The sequence below is a fragment of the Perissodus microlepis genome, chromosome 17 (assembly GCF_051167445.1).
Source record: "Perissodus microlepis isolate ML-2025 ecotype Zambia chromosome 17, ASM5116744v1, whole genome shotgun sequence".
Taxonomy (NCBI): Eukaryota; Metazoa; Chordata; class Actinopteri; order Cichliformes; family Cichlidae; genus Perissodus; species Perissodus microlepis.
In genome coordinates this window covers 11,560,631-11,581,291 of record NC_140477.1, presented here as the reverse complement: position 1 = coordinate 11,581,291, position 20,661 = coordinate 11,560,631, and positions in this window count along the sequence as shown.

Sequence of the window (20,661 nt, the reverse complement as noted above, 5' to 3'; positions counted from 1 at the left end):
CGCTCTGTCTCTTTCTCTCTTTTTCTCTGGCAGATGAAATGCCAAGGTAAAAGGGGTCTCTGACTCACGTTGCTGCTTTGAGGTTAAATTTACCATGTCATCAACCACGATAATGAAATGCAATTTAATCAAATAAAACTGGGGATACTCATAATACTGCTTTGATTCACTAAATTATTTAATCTACTGCGAAGGCCACTGCGTAAATACTCTTCACAGGCAAAATGATATATCTGGAGTAAAAAAAAAAAAAGCTAAACTAAAAAAAGACATGACTCTGTTTGGCTTTACCTAAGTTATTCATACTTAATATTCTACCTTTAGCTGATGCATTAGGACAAAACAAATTTACAGCTCGGACTAATGGGAATTTTGTCATTAAACTGTCAAAAGACAAGCCTTCCCAACAAATTTAATGGTCCACAAACCACAATTTAAAAAAAAAGTTGCAATCTAAAAGGTTTCCAAGCAGAATCAAAACAAAATGTCGTGAAAACATCATCAAAATCTTTTTTTTTTTTTATATCCATTTAACCTAGAAAAATCATATTCAGCATAGTTAACTCCATTTTTTCCCCTTTTATCCCTCACATCACACCTGCAGTGGTTTTATGCCCCACAGTTTCAATTAGGCTTATAAGAAAAGCATCTAATGGAACTAATACGAAGTGACGTTTTGCTTTTTAACCATCTCAACATCCATCCGGCTGTCTCCATTATGCCATGTTTTTTTTCTTGTTTTATAATCTGTTACTCTTTTCCTCTTGTTTGGTTCCTTAGTTACTCCGACTGATGAAAGCATCCACCGTTTCAACTACTGGGCGTTATCTTTTTGCTATAAAGGAAAAGAAAAGCACCTCATGAGTTGTGGTTGTGGCTTTAATTTCCTAGGTGATTTCTTACCAACAGCTACTCTAAACAATGATGGCTAGAACCATCAACATTTATATTAAAATGACAGGGTAAAGGAAAAGGTTAAAAAATCCTATTTATAGTTGTTTATACACTCATTGGACACTTCAGAAGGCACACCTGCTGTGGCAGATGGGCTGAGTATTTCAGAAGCTGCTGATCAACTGGGATTCTCTGGAGTTTACAGAGAATGGTTCAACAAAGAGAAAATATCCAGTGAGCTCCAGTTCTCTGGAAGGCTACAGTTCACATGGCTTACCCAATTTTGGCAATAGAAGATTAAACCATTGCCTTGCCTGATGATTTATTCTACAGCATTCAGATAGTAGGCTCAGTGTTTGGGGTAGACAGCATGAAAGCATGGATCCACCCTCCGTTGTATCAAATGTTCAGGCTAGTGTTGATGTAATAGTGTATACTTTGGGCCACTTATTACCAACTGAGCATTGCTTAAACACCACAGCCTACCTGAGTATTGCTGCTGATCCTGTCCATCTCTTTATGACCACAGTGTACCCATCTTCTGATGGGTATTTCTGGCAGGATGATACAAGCCCAAATTGTCTCAAACGGGTTTCTTGAACATGACAGTGAGTTCACTGTACTTAAAAGGTTTCCGCAGTTTCCAGATCTCAATCCAGCAGAGCACCTTTGGGATGTGGTAGAATGGGAGATTGGGATCATAGATGTACAGCTGACAGATCTGCAACAAATGTGTGATGCTGTCATGTTAGTATGGACAAAATCACTGTAATATTACAGTAATATTTCCAGCACATTGTTGAATTAGTGCTATGAAGAATAAAGTGTATAATGAATATATATACTTTATTCAAATGGGCCATCAGACACGTAGTAGCTTTGCTAGCGCCCATTAATATTTGATGATATATAATCATTTTTCATATAAAAATACAGTTTGAAAATAATATTTTCCATAATTTATTCATATGTCAAGAATTGTTTTAACTAGTTTGCAACTACTTTTGAGAACAACAGGGAACTCCGATAGTACTTTCACCTTTACCTCTTTCATATTTTGAATTTACACAGACCAGCTTGGAAACTTTTTTTTCCCTTTCCAAATGTCATTAAAATTTCATATACAAATCTCAAAACTTCCTGCATAACATAATGTAAACATAATTGTACAGTTGATAAATTGTGAATGACATGGAAAAGGTAATTTTCCACTACAGATGCTTCATGTGTGAAAAGGTGACCATGACAAACTGTTTTGTTCCTAACCTACTGTGTACCATCTAAGTTCACAAAGGTCTGGGCCTTGTGATGAAACCTGCTGTCACTGGGAGAGTGTGGGTGGTGTCAGCTTTAAGCATATCATCTGTCAACATGCTGCAAACACACATGCATATACACACGTACAAATAAGCACACACACACACGTGTACCGCTTCTCTGTACTCATTTTGGCATTCAAGGCCAGGGGATAATAGTGTCACTGTGTGTAAGGTTTGCATGCATGGGTTCGTGTGCACTCTTACCCTGCCTCCAGGCTGTATGAGTGTGTGCTATTGTGCTCCTCTTTGTGTGAGTTGTATGCTGTTGGCAGGGGAGACAGCCAGACGCATGGCACATGGCAAGTGTGTAAGCAAGTCCCAGAAACACCTGAGCCCCAGTGTTTGTGTATATGTGTTTGTGTGTTTGTGTGTATGTGTGCGTGTAGGTGGGTTCCCATGTTGAGAGGTGATCGCCTCACCACAGCACCTGTCACTGAGTGTTGATGGCGAATGCTGCTATTCTTACTAGCATCACTCTAATTGGTCATTAGTGCCCAGTCAGTATTGGAAATCCTTTTGGAAGTAGGAACTCTTTAGAAATCTGCCTGTTTGCAGGTTTTGCTGGCACATTGTCCATTTATTTCTTTAAGCTTCAGATCTGCATTTCTCACAATTCTTTGCCGCATCCACTAACTTTCTCAGTTATTGCTTATCCTGTTGGAAATAGTTTCCAACACACTGTAGCTGCATTGTTTGAGGCGAGCTGTGAACGGATTCATTCGTGGCGTAAAAGTCAGCGCTTAACAAAGATGGAGATTATAGATAGCATTCTCTCACACAGTCAGGTTTTGCCTGCAGTGACAGGCTGTTGTCATTCTTAATAGCATTCCTCACATGCCAGTGAATCATGAATGTCTATAGAATGCAAATAGCATCTAGAAACCAGACAAATCTTGAAAAATATTGTGTGTCAGGAAGGTATGTCATCTGGAAAGACTATAGGACAGCGATATAGAGTGGTAAGACTCACTCCATTCCCTTTCTTAGAAGGCAGACACTCAATACTCGGGCATTAGATTACACTTGGCCTTTATCTTGATCTCAACAACAAACTTGTAATTTTTCTGGTTCTTAAAAGACTACGGTTTGTTTAAATTCTTATGCTGTACATTTAACATTGAGCAAATCGAAACAAGGGACAAAAAAAAACATTTTCTCACCTGGCTAATTATTCTGCCCTGAAGCACTAGAACTTTTCCCCCATAACAGAATTTATCCAAAAGCTATTCATACCCTTAACCCATAGTCACCTGTGATCACCTGTAATCACCCATGCTAATTCCGTGACTGTATGTGCACAGTAATAGTTCATCGTACGTTTGTGGTGCTGATGACTTCTTGGTTTAAAGGAGTTCTTTGTTGTAGTGACGTCACAATACCAGAAATTTAGTAGCTGGTACCGATGTCAGTAGAATTACACAGTTCTCAATGCCCAAGTAAATATCAAAAGAAGATGAGTTTCCTGTGTACTTAAATATAAAACCTCTTAAAAAAAAAAAAAAAAAAAAAAAAAACCTGATGCGGTAGCTGATCTTTTATTTACAATCTTAACAGACTGAAATTTTGGGAAGGTTGCCAAATTGCATGTAAATGTTACATTGTTACATTGGCATAAGTATTTAATGTTAGCAATTGCAAACATTTTAACCTGTTGAACTGTGTTGATCTCACAATGGCGATGCCAGCTATCTCAAACAAAATATATACAAAATATATTTTCTACATGTAGTTTTTGGTGTGACATTTGTAGTTTTTCTTCCCCTGCACTACCTACAATACCTACAAAATAAAGAAAAAAAGTAAAATCAATCATTTTCAGAATTTTGGTATCAGGAGGTATTTTGGTTCTTTACTTCCTTTTCACCAAGTACTTGTACACAAGAGATGGTCTGATTAATAGGAAGTGCTCTTTAATACAAAGTTAAAGACCTTACAATATACAGTGGCTTGCAAAAGTATTCGGCCCCCTTGAACTTTCCCACATTTTGTCACATTACAGCCACAAACATGAATCAATTTTATTGGAATTCTACGTGAAAGACCAATACAAAGTGGTGTACACATGAGAAGTGGAACGAAAATCATACATGACAATAACACCATGAAGTCCAAAGAACACACCAGACAGGTCAGGGATAACGTTATTGAGAAATTTAAAGCAGGCTTAGGCTACAAAAAGATTTCCCAAGCTTTGAACATCCCACGGAGCACTGTTCAAGAGATCATTCAGAAATGGAAGGAGTATGGCACAACTGTAAAGCTACCAAGACAAGGCCGTCCACCTAAACTCACAGGCCGAACAAGGAGAGCGCTGATCAGAAATGCAGCCAAGAGGCCCATGGTGACTCTGGACGAGCTGCAGAGATCTACAGCTCAGGTGGGGGAATCTGTCCATAGGACAACTATTAGTCGTGCACTGCACAAAGTTGGCCTTTATGGAAGAGTGGCAAGAAGAAAGCCATTGTTAAAAGAAAACCATAAGAAGTCCCGTTTGCAGTTTGCCACAAGCCATGTGGGGGACACAGCAAACATGTGGAAGAAGGTGCTCTGGTCAGATGAGACCAAAATGAAACTTTTTGGCCAAAATGCAAAACGCTATGTGTGGCGGAAAACTAACACTGCACATCACTCTGAACACACCATCCCCACTGTCAAATATGGTGGTGGCAGCATCATGCTCTGGGGCTGCTTCTCTTCAGCAGGGACAGGGAAGCTGGTCAGAGTTGATGGGAAGATGGATGGAGCCAAATACAGGGCAATCTTGGAAGAAAACCTCTTGGAGTCTGCAAGACTTGAGACGGGGGCGGAGGTTCACTTTCCAGCAGGACAACGACCCTAAACATAAAGCCAGGGCAACAATGGAATGGTTTAAAACAAAACATATCCATGTGTTAGACTGGCCCAGTCAAAGTCCAGATCTAAATCCAATCGGGAATCTGTGGCAAGATCTGAAAACTGCTGTTCACAAACGCTGTCCATCTAATCTGACTGAGCTGGAGCTGTTTTGCAAAGAAGAATGGGCAAGGATTTCAGTCTCTAGATGTGCAAAGCTGGTAGAGACATACCCTAAAAGACTGGCAGCTGTAATTGCAGCAAAAGGTGGTTCTACAAAGTATTCAGGGGGCTGAACAATTACTTTTTTGTGTACTTTGTGTACTGGTGTTTTGCCCCTAGTGTGTCAATACCTTGTTTTATATCTGTATAATATACATTCTGTATACTCCCTAGAGAAATTTTCTGTCAGCAAAGTATAGTAAGATAACAAACAGTAACAAAAGCTAATAAATATTTATACTGACTCCAAGTTTGTGATAGAAAATATGAAATCTGATATTTTTCTGAGGTGCCATATTTAATGCCAAACCTCATGCATATTCACATCACATTTGATGTTATCATAGTAATTCTAGCTCCTTCCTACGCGTGACTGACATGATCATTTTACACATTTATGAATAATTATAGCACTGATGTTAAAATGATTGTCTTTAAAGACTATTAAAGCTTAACAGTTATTTCTGGGCATTAAAATGAAGAAAAGTCAGATCAGTTATATATAACATTGAAACATGCTGAAGTGTCATCTTTGCTGTGATATAATGGGCAGCTTGCTGCATGCGGCTGTGCATAAACCAATTCTGAAATCTAAGAATAGCCCTTAAAACCCTCCTCTGCTAAACCGGAAGCTTCTATATTTAACTCATCTAAGTCTGGTTACCATGACAAATGAGGGACATGCATTTCATATTGCATTACAAGGGCACTATTATAGATTCCTATCTGCCCTGAAATTGGTTGAAGATCAGATCAATAGATCGCAGACAGGGAAAGGTCATCAATATCTTCAAGCAATGATGATGCTATAAAAGATGGGTCATTAGTCATTTTCAGATATTTGCTGTAGATCCAGTATCCGACGGGATTTAACTGGATCACGACTGATGATGTATTTTTGCTCTTCTTGTTGTCCTCTGTAACTCTGTTTCTGTTCTTTATGTATATATATATATATATATATATATATATATATGTATGAGAGAGAGGGAGAAAGTGAAACTGCTTTAAAACAATATTTAAAACATATTTAGGTCAGCTTATTCACAGCTAAAGATCTGCCTCAGGCAACAAGACACATATTGCAGTCACGATTTGTGTGCGTTTCTGTGTTAATGTGAGTGTGTCATATTATTTCTAGTGTTTTGAAGGCTATAAATAATCTCCTAATATCCCCCCATCCCCCCTACCTTCAGGCTAGAGAATGAATGCACATCCAGCCAAATGTTGTTGTTTTTTTATTATTGTTATTTTGGCAGCTGCGTTTTTAATGTCTGTTCTAAATCTTAGGGGACTTGTGCAAGACAATCTCTCTCTGTATCTATTCATCAGCACAGTGTGTTTTAAGTGTACAACAGAGGTGGAGAATGCATTTACATTTAACTATGACGTGAGATGCAGAAATAGTTTTTCATTCTTCCACTGACTAGTTTTTGGTGAACCCATGCTCGCTGTACCTTTTGCTTCTGCTTTTCTGACACATAGTGGTACCTGGTCTTGCCTTCCGCTGCTGTAACTCTTTCTCTGTTTGGCTCTTTTTCTACAAGATTAAGCCAAAGCTGAAAGAAAATAGTGGCTTAACTTAAAATAGTGGAATTTAATATAACTCATTTTTGTTGCAGATTTGGATCACTCTCTTTCATTGTTCTTTGAGCAATTACAGATAACGCTCTCTAAATTCTGGAGGTTGTATGAGTTGTGCATTTAAATTCCAGTAGATTGGCATTTTTTGTAATCCTTAAACCAGCTCATCTAATACTAGCAACTATAACATGTTCAAGGCCACTTATATCACATTTTTTCACTCTCCTGTTACGAAATTCATCAATTTCCTACATGACTGGCTCATTAAACATTTTCTTTAATGAGCAATTAAACAGGTATTCATAATGAAGTGGCTGATGAATGTTTTATGATGATGAACTAACAATAGTATTAATAATGTAATATTAATAAATATTATGTTGTTTTTTATTTTGTTTTCATTTTTCATTTTAGGACAATAAAGTTCAATAGATGTAATCTAATAAGATACTGCAAAATTATATTTAAGTATGTTATTTGAGTGACTACATTTTCCTAAGGGTACTTAGGCTTTTACTCTTTTTTGTTACAACTGATTAGATGCGGATAAAAGAAATGATTATTTATTATTTTCCAAGATATTTTTAAAGGTAGGACATGTGACATACAGTGCTTGAAAAATGTATTAGACCACAAAGCAATATAAAGTCTCCACAGATTCTCTAAATTAACAGTATTTGTATTTTTTTACATTTACATGATGGTTAATCCACCAGTATGTGCAAGCGTTTTAATCAAAATTATATTTTGATTCCAAATTACAGATATTTATTTGCCTTCCTGAACAGAAACATTTGCGGTTTGAAATAAATAACAACAGATTTATTTATTTTTAATTTTAAACAAATATTTGCTTTCTTGTTTTTATGATAGGTGATCTAATAAATGTTGTAAAGCACTGTAGTCTTAGATAAGACTTTAAGGAGATCGTTAGGTCATTAGGTTTAAGGTAGCCAGAGAAGAAATTAAAATTAGCAGCCATACTGCAAAACCTAAACAATACTAGCACTAAGGCCTGACAACAACTCACACTGGGTTGACAGTGACAAATAGCCAAGAGGTCCTTTAGTACAGATCTTTATTTCAGATATATGTCACTGGATATTACTTATTGGCAGCGCAAACCCTAACCTGTCAGCCAGTTACCAAGAGAAGAGTGAGCACTAGGAATCAATCGATTCAAAGAGCAAACTAACAGCACAGCGCATTACAATAACTTAAAATTATAACTACTATTAAGTGGATTTAGATCCATCAATGATCCGTTTAAATTTTTCACTTTTGTTTTTGTATTTATTTTTGGTGGAGAGGCTTATGCATACAGCATGCAGAAACAACCACAAAGTCAGAGGAATATCTGAACAGTTTTCCAAAGCAGTTTGGATCCAAATCAGGATTTAATAGGTTCCTCATTTGACCATGCTCCACGGTCTTCTCCAAGTTTCATAAAAAACTGGCTTGGTAAACGGTTAGCCAACCAAGGCACCACCTCCTGTGCGACACACATTTGTTAAGGCTTTAAAAATAGAAAACTATTAGCCGTCTGTCAGCCTCTGTCAGCATCTCTTTGTCAATCTGAAACTGTCAGTGTGGCTTGACCGTTATGTGTGTGTCACTATCACAGCTGCATCTGCACCGCATCCTGAATTCTAAACTTAAGTTCCATAAGAGCCTCTAATTCAGTTTTTAAGCTATTATGTAAACAGAAAGTTCACGATTTGTCAAATATTTCTACCTAATAGTCAGGAGTGGTTTTTGTGGTGGTTGCACAGCTGTCGTAATTCATTTTCCTGTGTGACAGTATCAGTGAAAACACGGGCTGTGTTCCCCGCAGGCTTATGATAATATAAAACTGGCTTGATGTTTTACCACACTAACATCTGCATGCATCTGCTGACGTGGAGTAACTTTAGAACAAACTTGTAGCCGTGTTGGATACAAAAATTTGTATTTTAATAGTGTATTGCAACTGATGTCATTTATACCATGATTTTCTCAGATAACACCAGATGACATTTACTCGCTTGAATCTCTCTCTGGAAAAATCTTTAACGTCCTTGAGTTTTGTACAAGTCTCCAAAACGATCCCGATAAGATTAGAAGTGCTCCGTCTTTCTCTGATTCAGCTCCAACCAAGGGAGATAAAGAGCAGCGCTTCAGATCATCAGGCTGTCAGATAGACGCTATAGTGGAGAACGAATTCAAGACAACTCCTGGTGTGCAGGAGGGATGATAAAAACATCACTGCAGGGGAGAAACAGTGGGTGGTAGTGGTGTAAGTGTGTGCATGTGTGTGTGTGTGTGTGCAGGTGAGGTGAATAACTAGAATGACAGTAATGTGAGTATATTAAATTGGTCACTTTGATATGTTAGTGTAAAAATGCAAAAATAATATTGGATCAAAGAGACACATTTGACTGGGAGATTACGTCTTATCTTTTTGCTTTGTTGTGCACAGTTTGCGGTAATTTTGAATACCAGTGTTATGTAAATGAGTGTATAAGATGAGTACATTGTTCATTTAGTATTATATTTCATGTATTTTGGAGACAAAGTAATTGAGAGAAATCAAATTATGTTAGCTCAACACAAAGGATTATATTGCTGGGTCATATCTCAAGCGGGTGCCCAGTAATCCGTAACAGATTACATTTTAAAAGGAGCCTGCACCACGCGTGGATGGACGTGTGGTGGAGATTGGAAACAGTTTTGGAAATGAGAGGGCTGTCAGTAGAGCTGCAGGAGAAGATGATAAAAATTGGTTCTGACCGTGCTCAGTTCTCACATCCACCTCCCACCCAGCGTCTGCATCTACTTGACCATTATGAGAGTACAGGTAGGACGCAGCGGGAACAGCACAGAGTGAGCAATGGGGGAGCAACCGGAGTGTTAGAAAGAAAAATCATGAGTCAGAAGCAGATAGAGAAGGATATAGGCAATGCACAGACCTGTTTGCAGACATTTAGTGATCGTTTTCATATTAATTTAATCTTCGTTTACATTTGTTGAATCATATTTTGTAGTGTGTTAAAAAGCAATCCTCTCCCTTACGAGGCTGAGCAGCTGTCAAACGGTTAATTTGATTTGTGATGAAAATCAGTTATTAACATTACCAGTTATTTTTTCAATTAGCCGCAATTAATGTGGCTAAATATTGCCTAAATGTGGCTAAAACATCACAATTATCCAAATTACTTCTTTTAGGTTTTATATTATGTATTGTAAATATCAGTTAACTGGCTGCCAAAATTTGAGCTTAAAGGGGACCCATTATGCTCATTTCCCACTCGATATTTGTATTCCTGATCTCTGCAAGAGTGGCTTTGCATGATTCATAGTTCTCTGAATCACACAATGCTTATTTATTGTATTCTCAGCCTTTGTGTAGTCCCTCAGTTAATCCACAATATGTTTAACTCCTGTATTTTTAAGAATGCCCATCCTTGATCCCAAATGTCTTCTGATAGGTTGCCCCTCCCAAACAGAACGTTTGAACATAGCTAGAGTTATGTGATTACCATATTAGGACATGAACTCTCAGTGACATCATACAAAGCCAAGAGTAGAAAAAGCTCTCCGTCATCTAAGCCTTTGACTCACGGGGATTACTTGTAAATATGGAGACCTCATTTTCTGAAAGTTAGGCCATATTTTTTGGCAAAGTTAAACTGGATATATGCAGTGCTGTGCAAAGTCTTGAGCCACCCCTCATTTCTCTAGTGTAGTGATCTATGGAAATCACTTCAGTTAACCTATTGTGTCCAAATAGACACCTTTATTGTTTACATTGTTCTTGTGATTTCTTTAGGACATCTTCAGAAATAGTTCTCCAGGTTTCCTGAAGGACCTTTAGAGCTCTTCTTTGAATACTGGCTGCATTATGTTTCTTCTTCTCTGTCGATATGATCCCACACTGCTTCAGTAATGTTAAAGTCCAGGATCTGGGAAGGCCAGTCCATCACTGATGTTCCATTGTGTATTTTTCTATCCAGGTATGCTTTTATCTCTTTAGCAGTATAGTACTGCATGGTGGAGCAAAATATACCTAAGCCTTTACTCACTGTTTCCCCTTCTGAAGAATGGCTTCTCGACAGCCATCCTTCCACTGAATATTTCTGATGAGGCTTCAGTGAACAGTAGATGGATCAACTGAAGGGATCAGCTGCGTCTCTCATGTCCTGTGTCAGGTCTTTCCTAATTTCTTTCCTATTTCTTAAGGACTTGACTTTCACATACTATTTATCTGCTGTAGATAGTTTTTTTAGGCCTGTCCTCCCTTGAGCTAGGGCCCTTTTTTATGCTTAAATGGTTAATAGGTCAGTGTTAAATACTTTAACAAACAAAAAAACATTAAAATGACAAGAAAGTGTGGCTCCTTGGGATCAAAATATAATTAATTAATGAGACTTTTGCACAGTACTGCAGTAAAAGCCTTATACATCTATTTACAAGTTAATGCAAAGAAATACAATATATAAATATTTTCTACCACCCTTGCAGTAAGCAGAAACAGGCATAATATGTATAACCCCTTTTGTCAGATGTCACAGCTTGTAAACACTTCTTTGTTTCCAGCTCAGTGTCTCTCTGTTCTTGATTTAGGAATTTTCACACTTTTTTCCTCACAGATAATTCCAAGTTGTGAGATATTTTTAGGCAGTAGCGTGCATTCAGAACACTGACTTTCAGACACATTTGTCTGAAACTCTCCAATTCTTTCTGCAGATTTTAGTAACTTCCCAAATCCAGCATTGCACCAAGCGGAGGAGAACAAAAGCAGACCCTACTGAATTACTTATTATTTACCACTGTGATTATTTCTCATGCTTACAGTTGAGTTGAATACAATCGGTGCTTTCGGGGAAGTTGCAGTGTTTTGTCCATCAGCTTTCTTTGAGCGAAGTATAAGGACTTTTGCCTCAACCATGTTTTTTTCAAGGGCACCATGGCATTAAACATAATGGAACTAACACAAACAGTGTTGTATCAACTTATTACAGTCTGTAACAATGAAAAGACTCTGGAGATCATGAAAATGAGGCCACACTACCTCCCAGCTTGACACTACACACAACAATAGAAGCAAATTAAGCGTATACATGTGTTTATGCATATCCTCCAGCTATAAGCAGTGCGTGAGACAGCACACAGAAGAAACTGTAATGTTGTTTTTCAGACTTTTGTTACAGCAAGACATTTTGTTAGCAACATTTCACCATTAATTTCAGCGGGCACGCACAGTTCTGAAATGCTGCTATGTGTAAAGTAAAGCAGGCAAAGTGCAGCTTGTCTGAATGGATCTGTGGGTTTGCTCATGCATATGTGCCCTTGTGTTGTGTTTGTGTGGTTCACTCTCATGATGTTAATGCGAGTTTGCAAAGATAGTGGGCGGTGTGTGACTTAATATGGTTTTCACATTTGATTACAGTCACATCACACTGCGTCTTTGGGGATAATACTTTGCACTCTCTGTGACACGCACACACGCTCACACATGTGCAAACATGCAGATGTAGTGTAAGTTCATTAAGCGATATAGTTCAATATAGTGTACTCATGCAGTAAGACAAAGTATAATAAAACATGGGAACTCTTATTAGTAAAAAGCAGGTACATAAGAAAATAAAGTTAGAAACAAAATGGGAAACAAATGAGCAAAAAGGGTGTGAATCTCTCTTGATTGCAAACATCTGGTAACTGTCTGAAGTCTTTTTTTGACCTTTTATCTTCAGCTTCTCGGTTGATAGCGGAGGGATTCTGGGCATGTAGGCAGTGTGGTTTCTGACAGATAGAAGAATCTAATCTTTCTGTGTTTTAGACAACAGAGAGAGTTGTAACTGACAGCTGCTGCAAGAGTTTCAAAGGCTCCTGATGCTGCTGTTTGTCTGTGCATCTTTGCTATGATGATTTATGCATCAATGAAATATTTTACAGTTTGAATTCTTGTGACATGCTCGTCTTTGTTGATTTTAGATTGTTTCAAAAACATGTGAAACAAGTGATCGATGGTGTCTCGTTTTATTTTGGCACCACTATTTTGTGGTGGAGGATTCTTCATTCTTACTTAACAAAATGTTTTTTTTATGAGATATAATATTAAAGACTCCCATTGTTATAATTAACATTTAATATAACAGATACAGTATATTACTTAATATTGACAGAAAATATGTGTATGTGTTTGATACCGATAAATACAAATGGTATAAATGGTGTGAATATAACAAATAAATAAATACTGTGACCAGCTTCTTCATTAAAGACAGCCTACTAAGGTTCAAACTCAGCATCAGTATGAGGAACAAATGTGTTTCAAGTGATTTTAAATGTACTGTGGTTCTTGAACTGCTGATCTGCTGGGATTCTTGCACACAGCCATCTCTGAGGTTTATAGAGAATGGTCCAGAAAAGAGAAAACATCCAGTAATCAGCAGTTCTCTGGATAAAAATGCCTTGCTGATGCCAGAGGTCAGAGGAGAATAACCAGACTACTGATATGAAGGTGACAGCAACTCAAATAACCAAGGTATGCAGAAGAGCCCCTCTGAACACACAACAAGTCATACCTTGAAGCAGATGAGCTACAAAAGCCAAAGACCGCACTGAGTGCCCATTCTGTTGGCTAAGAACAGAAAACTGAGGCACCAAAATTCAAAAATAGAAAAATATTGCCCGTTCTGATTAGTTTAGATTTTTGATGCATTCAGATCACACAGTCAGAATTTGACAGGAAAGCATGGAACCTTTCTGTCTTGTCTGCTGATACAAGACAGAATGGTATAATGGGTGAAGGATACTTTCTTGGCTGGTCACCCAAACGTACCCTTTAACCGCTGTATACCTTCCCTCCTGAGTATTATTGCTGACCATGTCAATTTCCTTTATGACCAGCAGGATATCACACCATGTGACAAAGCTCAGATAAAATTGGTTTCTTGAACATGACAATAAGTTCACTGAAATAGCCTCCAGTGGTACTGTAGCAAGGTGTAACTACCAAAGATGCCTTTATATACACCTGCCTATGTTCATACTGTACAGTCAGCTTAATACAACAATCATTCCTCATTTGAATGCAAACTCCAAATGCAAACAGTTTTACCTCTGTTACTCCTACTCACATTTAGAAAACAATTTTTGTGTATACTAAGTGCTTTTTCTTAAGAGCACAGCCTTTGGAAACAATAAACAAGAAAAGTTACATCAGCTCCAACATGGAATTAATACTGACTGGTGAATAATGCTGTTTTTTTTAGGATACTTATGGCTGTTGAAGTTGCCATCTATGGCATGCATTTTTTTTTTTTTTTGGATAAATTCATTTTTAACTCTTGGCTCATTCTGTCTTACTTTGCAGTTGGTTATATGGCGTATTAGCTGAAGAAGATGAGCAAAAGCTAGACAAAAGATGTTACTCTAAAATTTCTCTAAGATGGGGTTCATTCGTACAACCATACATGTGTTTGAGTGTGAGACTGTGTGTGGTCGACAGCTGTATTGGCCTGATTGAGCTCACACTTGACAGAACATCAATCAGATAAACCTCGTTCGAGGGTTGATGAGAAAAAGAAATGTAGGTTTTCGAGTTTGTGTGCTTGTGGAGGTTATACAAACAGAGATGTACGAGCATATTCACATACATGGTGGTGTATAATAATAATCATCATATGTGCAAACATTTTGTGCACATGTAGATTATTTTGCATATTGCACATCTCTCTGGCTCCATGCATATCAGATGTGCCGCATCCTTCGTGTTGCATCGCGTGCATGGTCAGTTGAGCAAGAAGAATCCCATTTTGCGTCATCCTTAGAGCCATCAAGGACACCTGTCACAGCGTTTTAGAGCATCTTTATGCTGTCCTCAGTCAAAAACATGGAAATGCTGCACAGCTGTAATTTAATTTTCATGATAATGTATTGTCACCCCTCATAGATCACGAAGAACCTGAACATTAGTGACAGTGAGTTAAGTGAAATTCATTACAATGCTGTCTGTGAAGGTTCTCAGTCATCCAGGTCATCGTAGTCAAAGGAGCTTGCAAAGGAAAGCGTCTGGACTTCTTTAAGTTGCTTGAAGACTTTTCACCTCTCATCCGAGAAGCTTCTTCAGTTCTAAGGTCAAATGGTGGGGAGTCCCAGATTTAAACCTAGTGGGAGTATCCCCCCAGAGAGGGACAAAAGGACCCCCTGATGATCCTCTAATCGCCTGAGCCAAGGTGTGAAAATGGGTGTGGGTCCCAATCAGCCAGAGTTTTGGGTGGCAGACAGCTGTTAACATAGAAGAGCCACCTCCACAGGACAAGACTCAGCAGTCCATCTGCATCTTAAGGACAAAGGTCACTCTTTCGAGGATGCCAATGTTCACATTTTGGACAGAGAGGACAGATGATTTGAAAGAGGAGTGAAAGAAGCCATCTATGTCCACTGTGAGCAACCATCTTTGAACAGAGGCGGTGGTTTACGACACCAACTGTCTGCCATCTATAATCCAGTTTTGAGTTCCCTCCCCAGACGACTTAACGCCCACTCACATCCTGGGCCATCTGACCTCAGGAATTTGAATGATAAGGTGGGGCCAGGTTTCACAATGAGCTCACCCGGAACCCTGGCTTATTGGGACCCACACCCATTTTCACACCTTGGCTCAGGCGATTAGAGGATCATCAGGGGGTCCTTTTGTCCCTCTGTGGGGGGATACTCCCACTAGGTTTAAATCTGGGACTCCCCACCATTTGACCTTAGAACTGAAGAAGCTTCTCGGATGAGAGGTGAAACGTCTTCAAGCAACTTAAAGAAGTCTAGATGCTTTTCTTTGCAAGCTCCTTTGTCATTACAATGCTGTTCAGTTGTTTAAGTTGCACAGCAGGAGTTGAGATAGCACTTGAAGTCAAGAGGTCATTTGTTTCCCTGATTTGCATGTTGGGTTCTAATTTTAAACACAGTGGTTTCCAATATCTGATATTGAATCAACTCTAGATGATTAATAGTGAGAGTTTAAGAGAATAATAAAGGAGTAGAGATAGTAGAGTTTCAGTAAATAATAAACAGGCTGCAGTTCATTACAAAAGTGCTCGTTAGGATTTAGAGGGCACTTAAGCATACTCATAATCAGGGGTGAGTGTAACGAACCAGTTCCAGTTGAGAGCAGGTCCCAAATTGTCCAATCAGTTGGAATCATCACCCTCCAATTGTGAATGAATTCCTTTTAATGTTGGCATTGTAAAACGCTGATGTCAGACTCACGTCAGCGCGGCTTCTGAACACCAAACACAAGCCTTTTTCTACTCTCTTTGTACACTGTGTTCAGACACGGGGATTATAAAACACTTTCACTGACAGAATCTGTGCAGCCCTACTTTTCTGCCACATAAAAAATAGTTAATCACAATTTTGTAAGCGAACTCATAGAGGACTAAGCTTTATAAGCAGAGTTGGTAATGGCATTTGTATTAATGTAATCTTGTAAATATATATCCCTAATCGTTATACAAGACGATTTTTAATGCAACTAAGTATGTATGAATGATCGTTTAACATTTTCTTTTGACTTCTAATGCAGATAATCAAATATTCAAAGTAACCTCGGGTCACTGATACACAATTGTCATGGAATAATATATTGGAAATGTCTCAGCTAATCTTTAAATGGCAGCCAGTTAATCAGTCCAAAAGTAAAAGTAACATAAATTCAGAGTTTTAGGGAAAAATGTTATAAATCTTTGATTATTAGTTTTATTACTGATCGATTGCAAAGCCTTAGGAGAATTTTGATTGCATACAGTTAGAGTTGGGTCAGTGTGATGGTGTGTGGTTGTCTGTCATGTGATGTCCATGGCAGATATCACAACTCATCGTATTCAGCTAACCATCTCAGGTCTACGTCATAATTACTGACAACCTCACCTCTAACCCAAGTTCTCCCAAGTCTTGGAATTCAGGGAACAAAGAAAAGGAAGTTTTGTATATATTCATTCTCTTTTGTTGTTCTATTTAAATGTACTTTGAGAAGTTTGCATCACGGTAAAAACGTACATAATTTGAGTGTAATTATTCGTTATTATTTATATGTATGTGGCTTTAGTACACGTGAAACATTCTTCTTCATAATTCAGTAAATTTGTTTCAATGTTTTGGAATAAATATCAAGTGAAAGAAGTTTTTGATCACAAGTTTATTTTGTTTTCCAAAAAGAAAATGCTTCAAATTGTTACGTATTCAAACAATTATAACTTGATATTGTAATATAAATAAGACAGTCATAATAAAATGAATCAACTATATTTAAAAAGTATACCGTGCTAACATGTTTTTGTCAGTCTGAAAGTGGCACTATGTGGCATTATTATCACTTTGACCTTCAGATCAATCTGTTGACCTTAAAGGAGAGGTCAGAGATCAAATATGTCTACACACTGACAATACCACCACACTTATTGGAATCAGTTTCCAAGATGTAAAGGTTTTTGTTCATTTTCAACCAATTTCAGACAAATTTTAATGGATTCTCAGCATGACCCCGCTCTACACCTCAGCAAGGTTTTAGCAGAATTCATTCAAAACTTAATAATAATCTTTCTGACACACAACAAAAATTTCCATTACAGTTTTTTCCAGCTAAGTCACTTTGAAAATTTTTCAAATTATAGGTTTGAGTAGGATTATCATCTATGTTGACTTGGACTTTGGAGGGTTATGAAAATGGATGGACTGTAGCCATGACTGCTATTAAAAAGCTCCTTCACATTTGGTGGATAAAAAAGTCATAGATGATAATAGAAAGATTTTTAAATTGCAGTCTTGCTCATAACTATTTGAAAGCACTTGGTAGCCAGAGAAAGTTCAAACACATTCAGAATGTACTATTTGGAACGTCTATAAAATTAGGTCTATTTTTTTCTCTGCCTTATTGTTTGTGCTCTCCTATAATAAGTCCATGTGAGATGACGCCAGTGTTAACACTAGGACCTAACTTACTCACCCTGGCTTCTCTTCCTCTGTAACATAAAGTAATTACATCTCTTTCCACTACACTGCCGGTCCCTTGAACACACCACGCCCTCATCTCCAGGCTCCAAATGTCAGCTTCATCAGCTCAATTATCCACCGTCTTAAACAACATCCTTACATAACCTATTCTGTTCTCTGATGTCTGAGAGCCTCGAGATGGCAAACTACCACTGCTGTTGCGGCACCCAAATTGTTGTTTGTATGTTTTCTCACCTGCAAGCTGAGCCATTTTAATTGACTGTATTTTATTAATTACATACATTTTACTCATATATAATACTTCTAGTGCATCTTGAGGAATCTTTAGATTCTTGCTATAAAGCAAATCTGTAGCCTGTTTGCTTTATGTTTGCTTATGTTGCTGTCTCTCTGTCAGTCCAAAGGTCGTAACTGAGTTGAGTAACTGAGTCATTGCTGTGAATACATAATTGGCTTATTTGTGAACTTCCTTATATAGATCCATCATGGTCCTGTCACTCATCTATTTTCATTCACATTTCCACCCCACTCATTTTATTTCCATTTCTCCAGTGAGCATAGGATTTTATTTATGGATCAGCATTTATGGAGAAAAGATTCACTTTGATAAGGCAACGCTTCACCGCAGAAGACTTATGATCTATTTTTGTGCAATAGCACATGGGACTCACGTGCATGGTAATATAACGCCCTTGATGTGTGCCCTTTGTCTCACAGAGGGAGAAAAAGCCGCACATGCATACATAATGGTGGGGGGGACTATTTTGAGACTATTTTTCGTTTGACTGTGCGATTCATTTGCCTGCTGGTGCAAAATAGATGTGAATCATTCACTATGGCGGCTCTCCAGCATCCATTCACTCCCTTTGTGTGCCATTCTTCTGTCATGATTGACTGTCACTCTGACGTTTTGCCTCCTTTGCTTTCTGTTCTCATGTCCTAATTTTACCCTTTCATCTCTGTCAAATGTTGCCCTTTTTCTCCATACTCCGGCATCAAAAACACAAACATATCTGTGCCATAGACTGGTCCAGTAATTCCCAGGGAAATGTTCTGTTGTAGTGGAGATTAAAAACAAAACTTATTGGTAGCACTTTAAATTGTTCTCATTCGAAATAGCTGACAAAGTATGTTTATACAAAAACTAAACAGAATGGATTACAGTTGGAAAGTGGTCAAATAAACATGCGAGTCGGTAAAGAGAGTCAAAACCAAGAAAATTAGATAGATATTAAAATAGTTATCCAATAGTTAAGAATAAAGGTTTGAGACCATGGCTGTTGAATGTCAAGCAATAAGACTAACTAATAAGCTAGTAATCGAAATGTAGTTTCAAATGAGTTTAAGTGAACATACTTGTTCATGACCATTGATCAGGGGGGCTTTGAGCCTCTGACATGCCTTTGTGGTTTTGTCCCATTTAGTCTATAAGATGTTCTTGGGGTATTTAGCTTTGTGCATAGTTTGCTAAGCTAACCTCCTGACCACGCTGAGTTTCTCCTTGTTGTGATGGTATTGTCAGTCACAGTCATATCACTGAGACTTAGCAAGAGATTAGAGACAGGAATTTAGGGTAGTCATGTCACAGGAAAGGGTCTGGGTAATGGTTTGTCACTGCAGTGTTTATAGAACTTCTTGTCATCCCCTTTCTGTAATCTTTCAAAATTATTTATATTTATTTAGACTTTATTGCTGGACTCCCATAAAAGACCTCAGAGCAGCTGGGAACCACTAGCAACCTCCAGTCGCTGTTGAAAAATATGTATTCCCCAAACGATTGGAGAGTGGTTGCTGGCTGGTGCCACTTGCTAACATAGTTTCACTACTCCATGGCCAATAGCAAGTGTTTGAAGACTCCCATGCAGACTGTGGGCGACCTCGGAAACATGCTAGTGAGTTACAAGGACATTTTCAGTGTAGCACTGTATACTGCTTTGTGACAAATTTCACCTAGTGACTCCCAGCAGTCTATATAAAACAATAGCCAGTACACATTTTCACATTTTTTCCTAGCAAAAAGAGGTTGCTAGGGATTCATCAGCTATCTTTATGCTTGTTTTTTCATGTCTGTGTTGTTAAAGTTGGCTTCTAGAGGTTGTTGGCAGTCACTGGGCAAGAGTGAGAGTGCTGCTCCAAAAACCTTCTTGTGATTGCTTTGTTCGGTACTAGATTGTTGCACCTAAAGATTGTATGGAAGACATCAACATCTTTAAAAGTTTGCTAACAAACCACCAGGCACTGTATACATATCTGCAACCAATTTCACCTTGCAACTGACGGCAACCTCCAATAACCACTCCCCAACCAGTCAGAGAACACATATGCAGATGGTCGCCAACTGGTCTCCAGGTCTGTGTTAGGATCAATACCAGACTTTTGGTTGCATTCTAAATAGAAAGCCACAGCTAGAAACTATTTTAGTTTGTACAAAGTCACATACGTACTTAATGACTGGATCAAAACATACTGGGTATAATGCACAGAGGACAAAGGTTGAGCAATAAATAGCTCACAAAATGTTTTCACAAATCTGTACCTTTGACATATTATTAAAGCTGATAATAAAAGGTCTCATGTCATATGGCAGTAAGAAACCATGTGGGAGTTTCTGCATAAAAAGACAGAAAATATAAATTGAGACTCTCTTGCTTGCGTCTGCTATCCTGTTTTTCTCTTACTCGTGGCTTCCAGTTATTCCTAAACTGTTGCATCTTGTCTGCCGGCTACTGTAGCATGACTTTTACCCTGAGCATCTTCCGCTATGACACTTCACATCCTCTGTAGTATATTGTTAATGAAATCGGTTAGTTTAAGGAGCTTT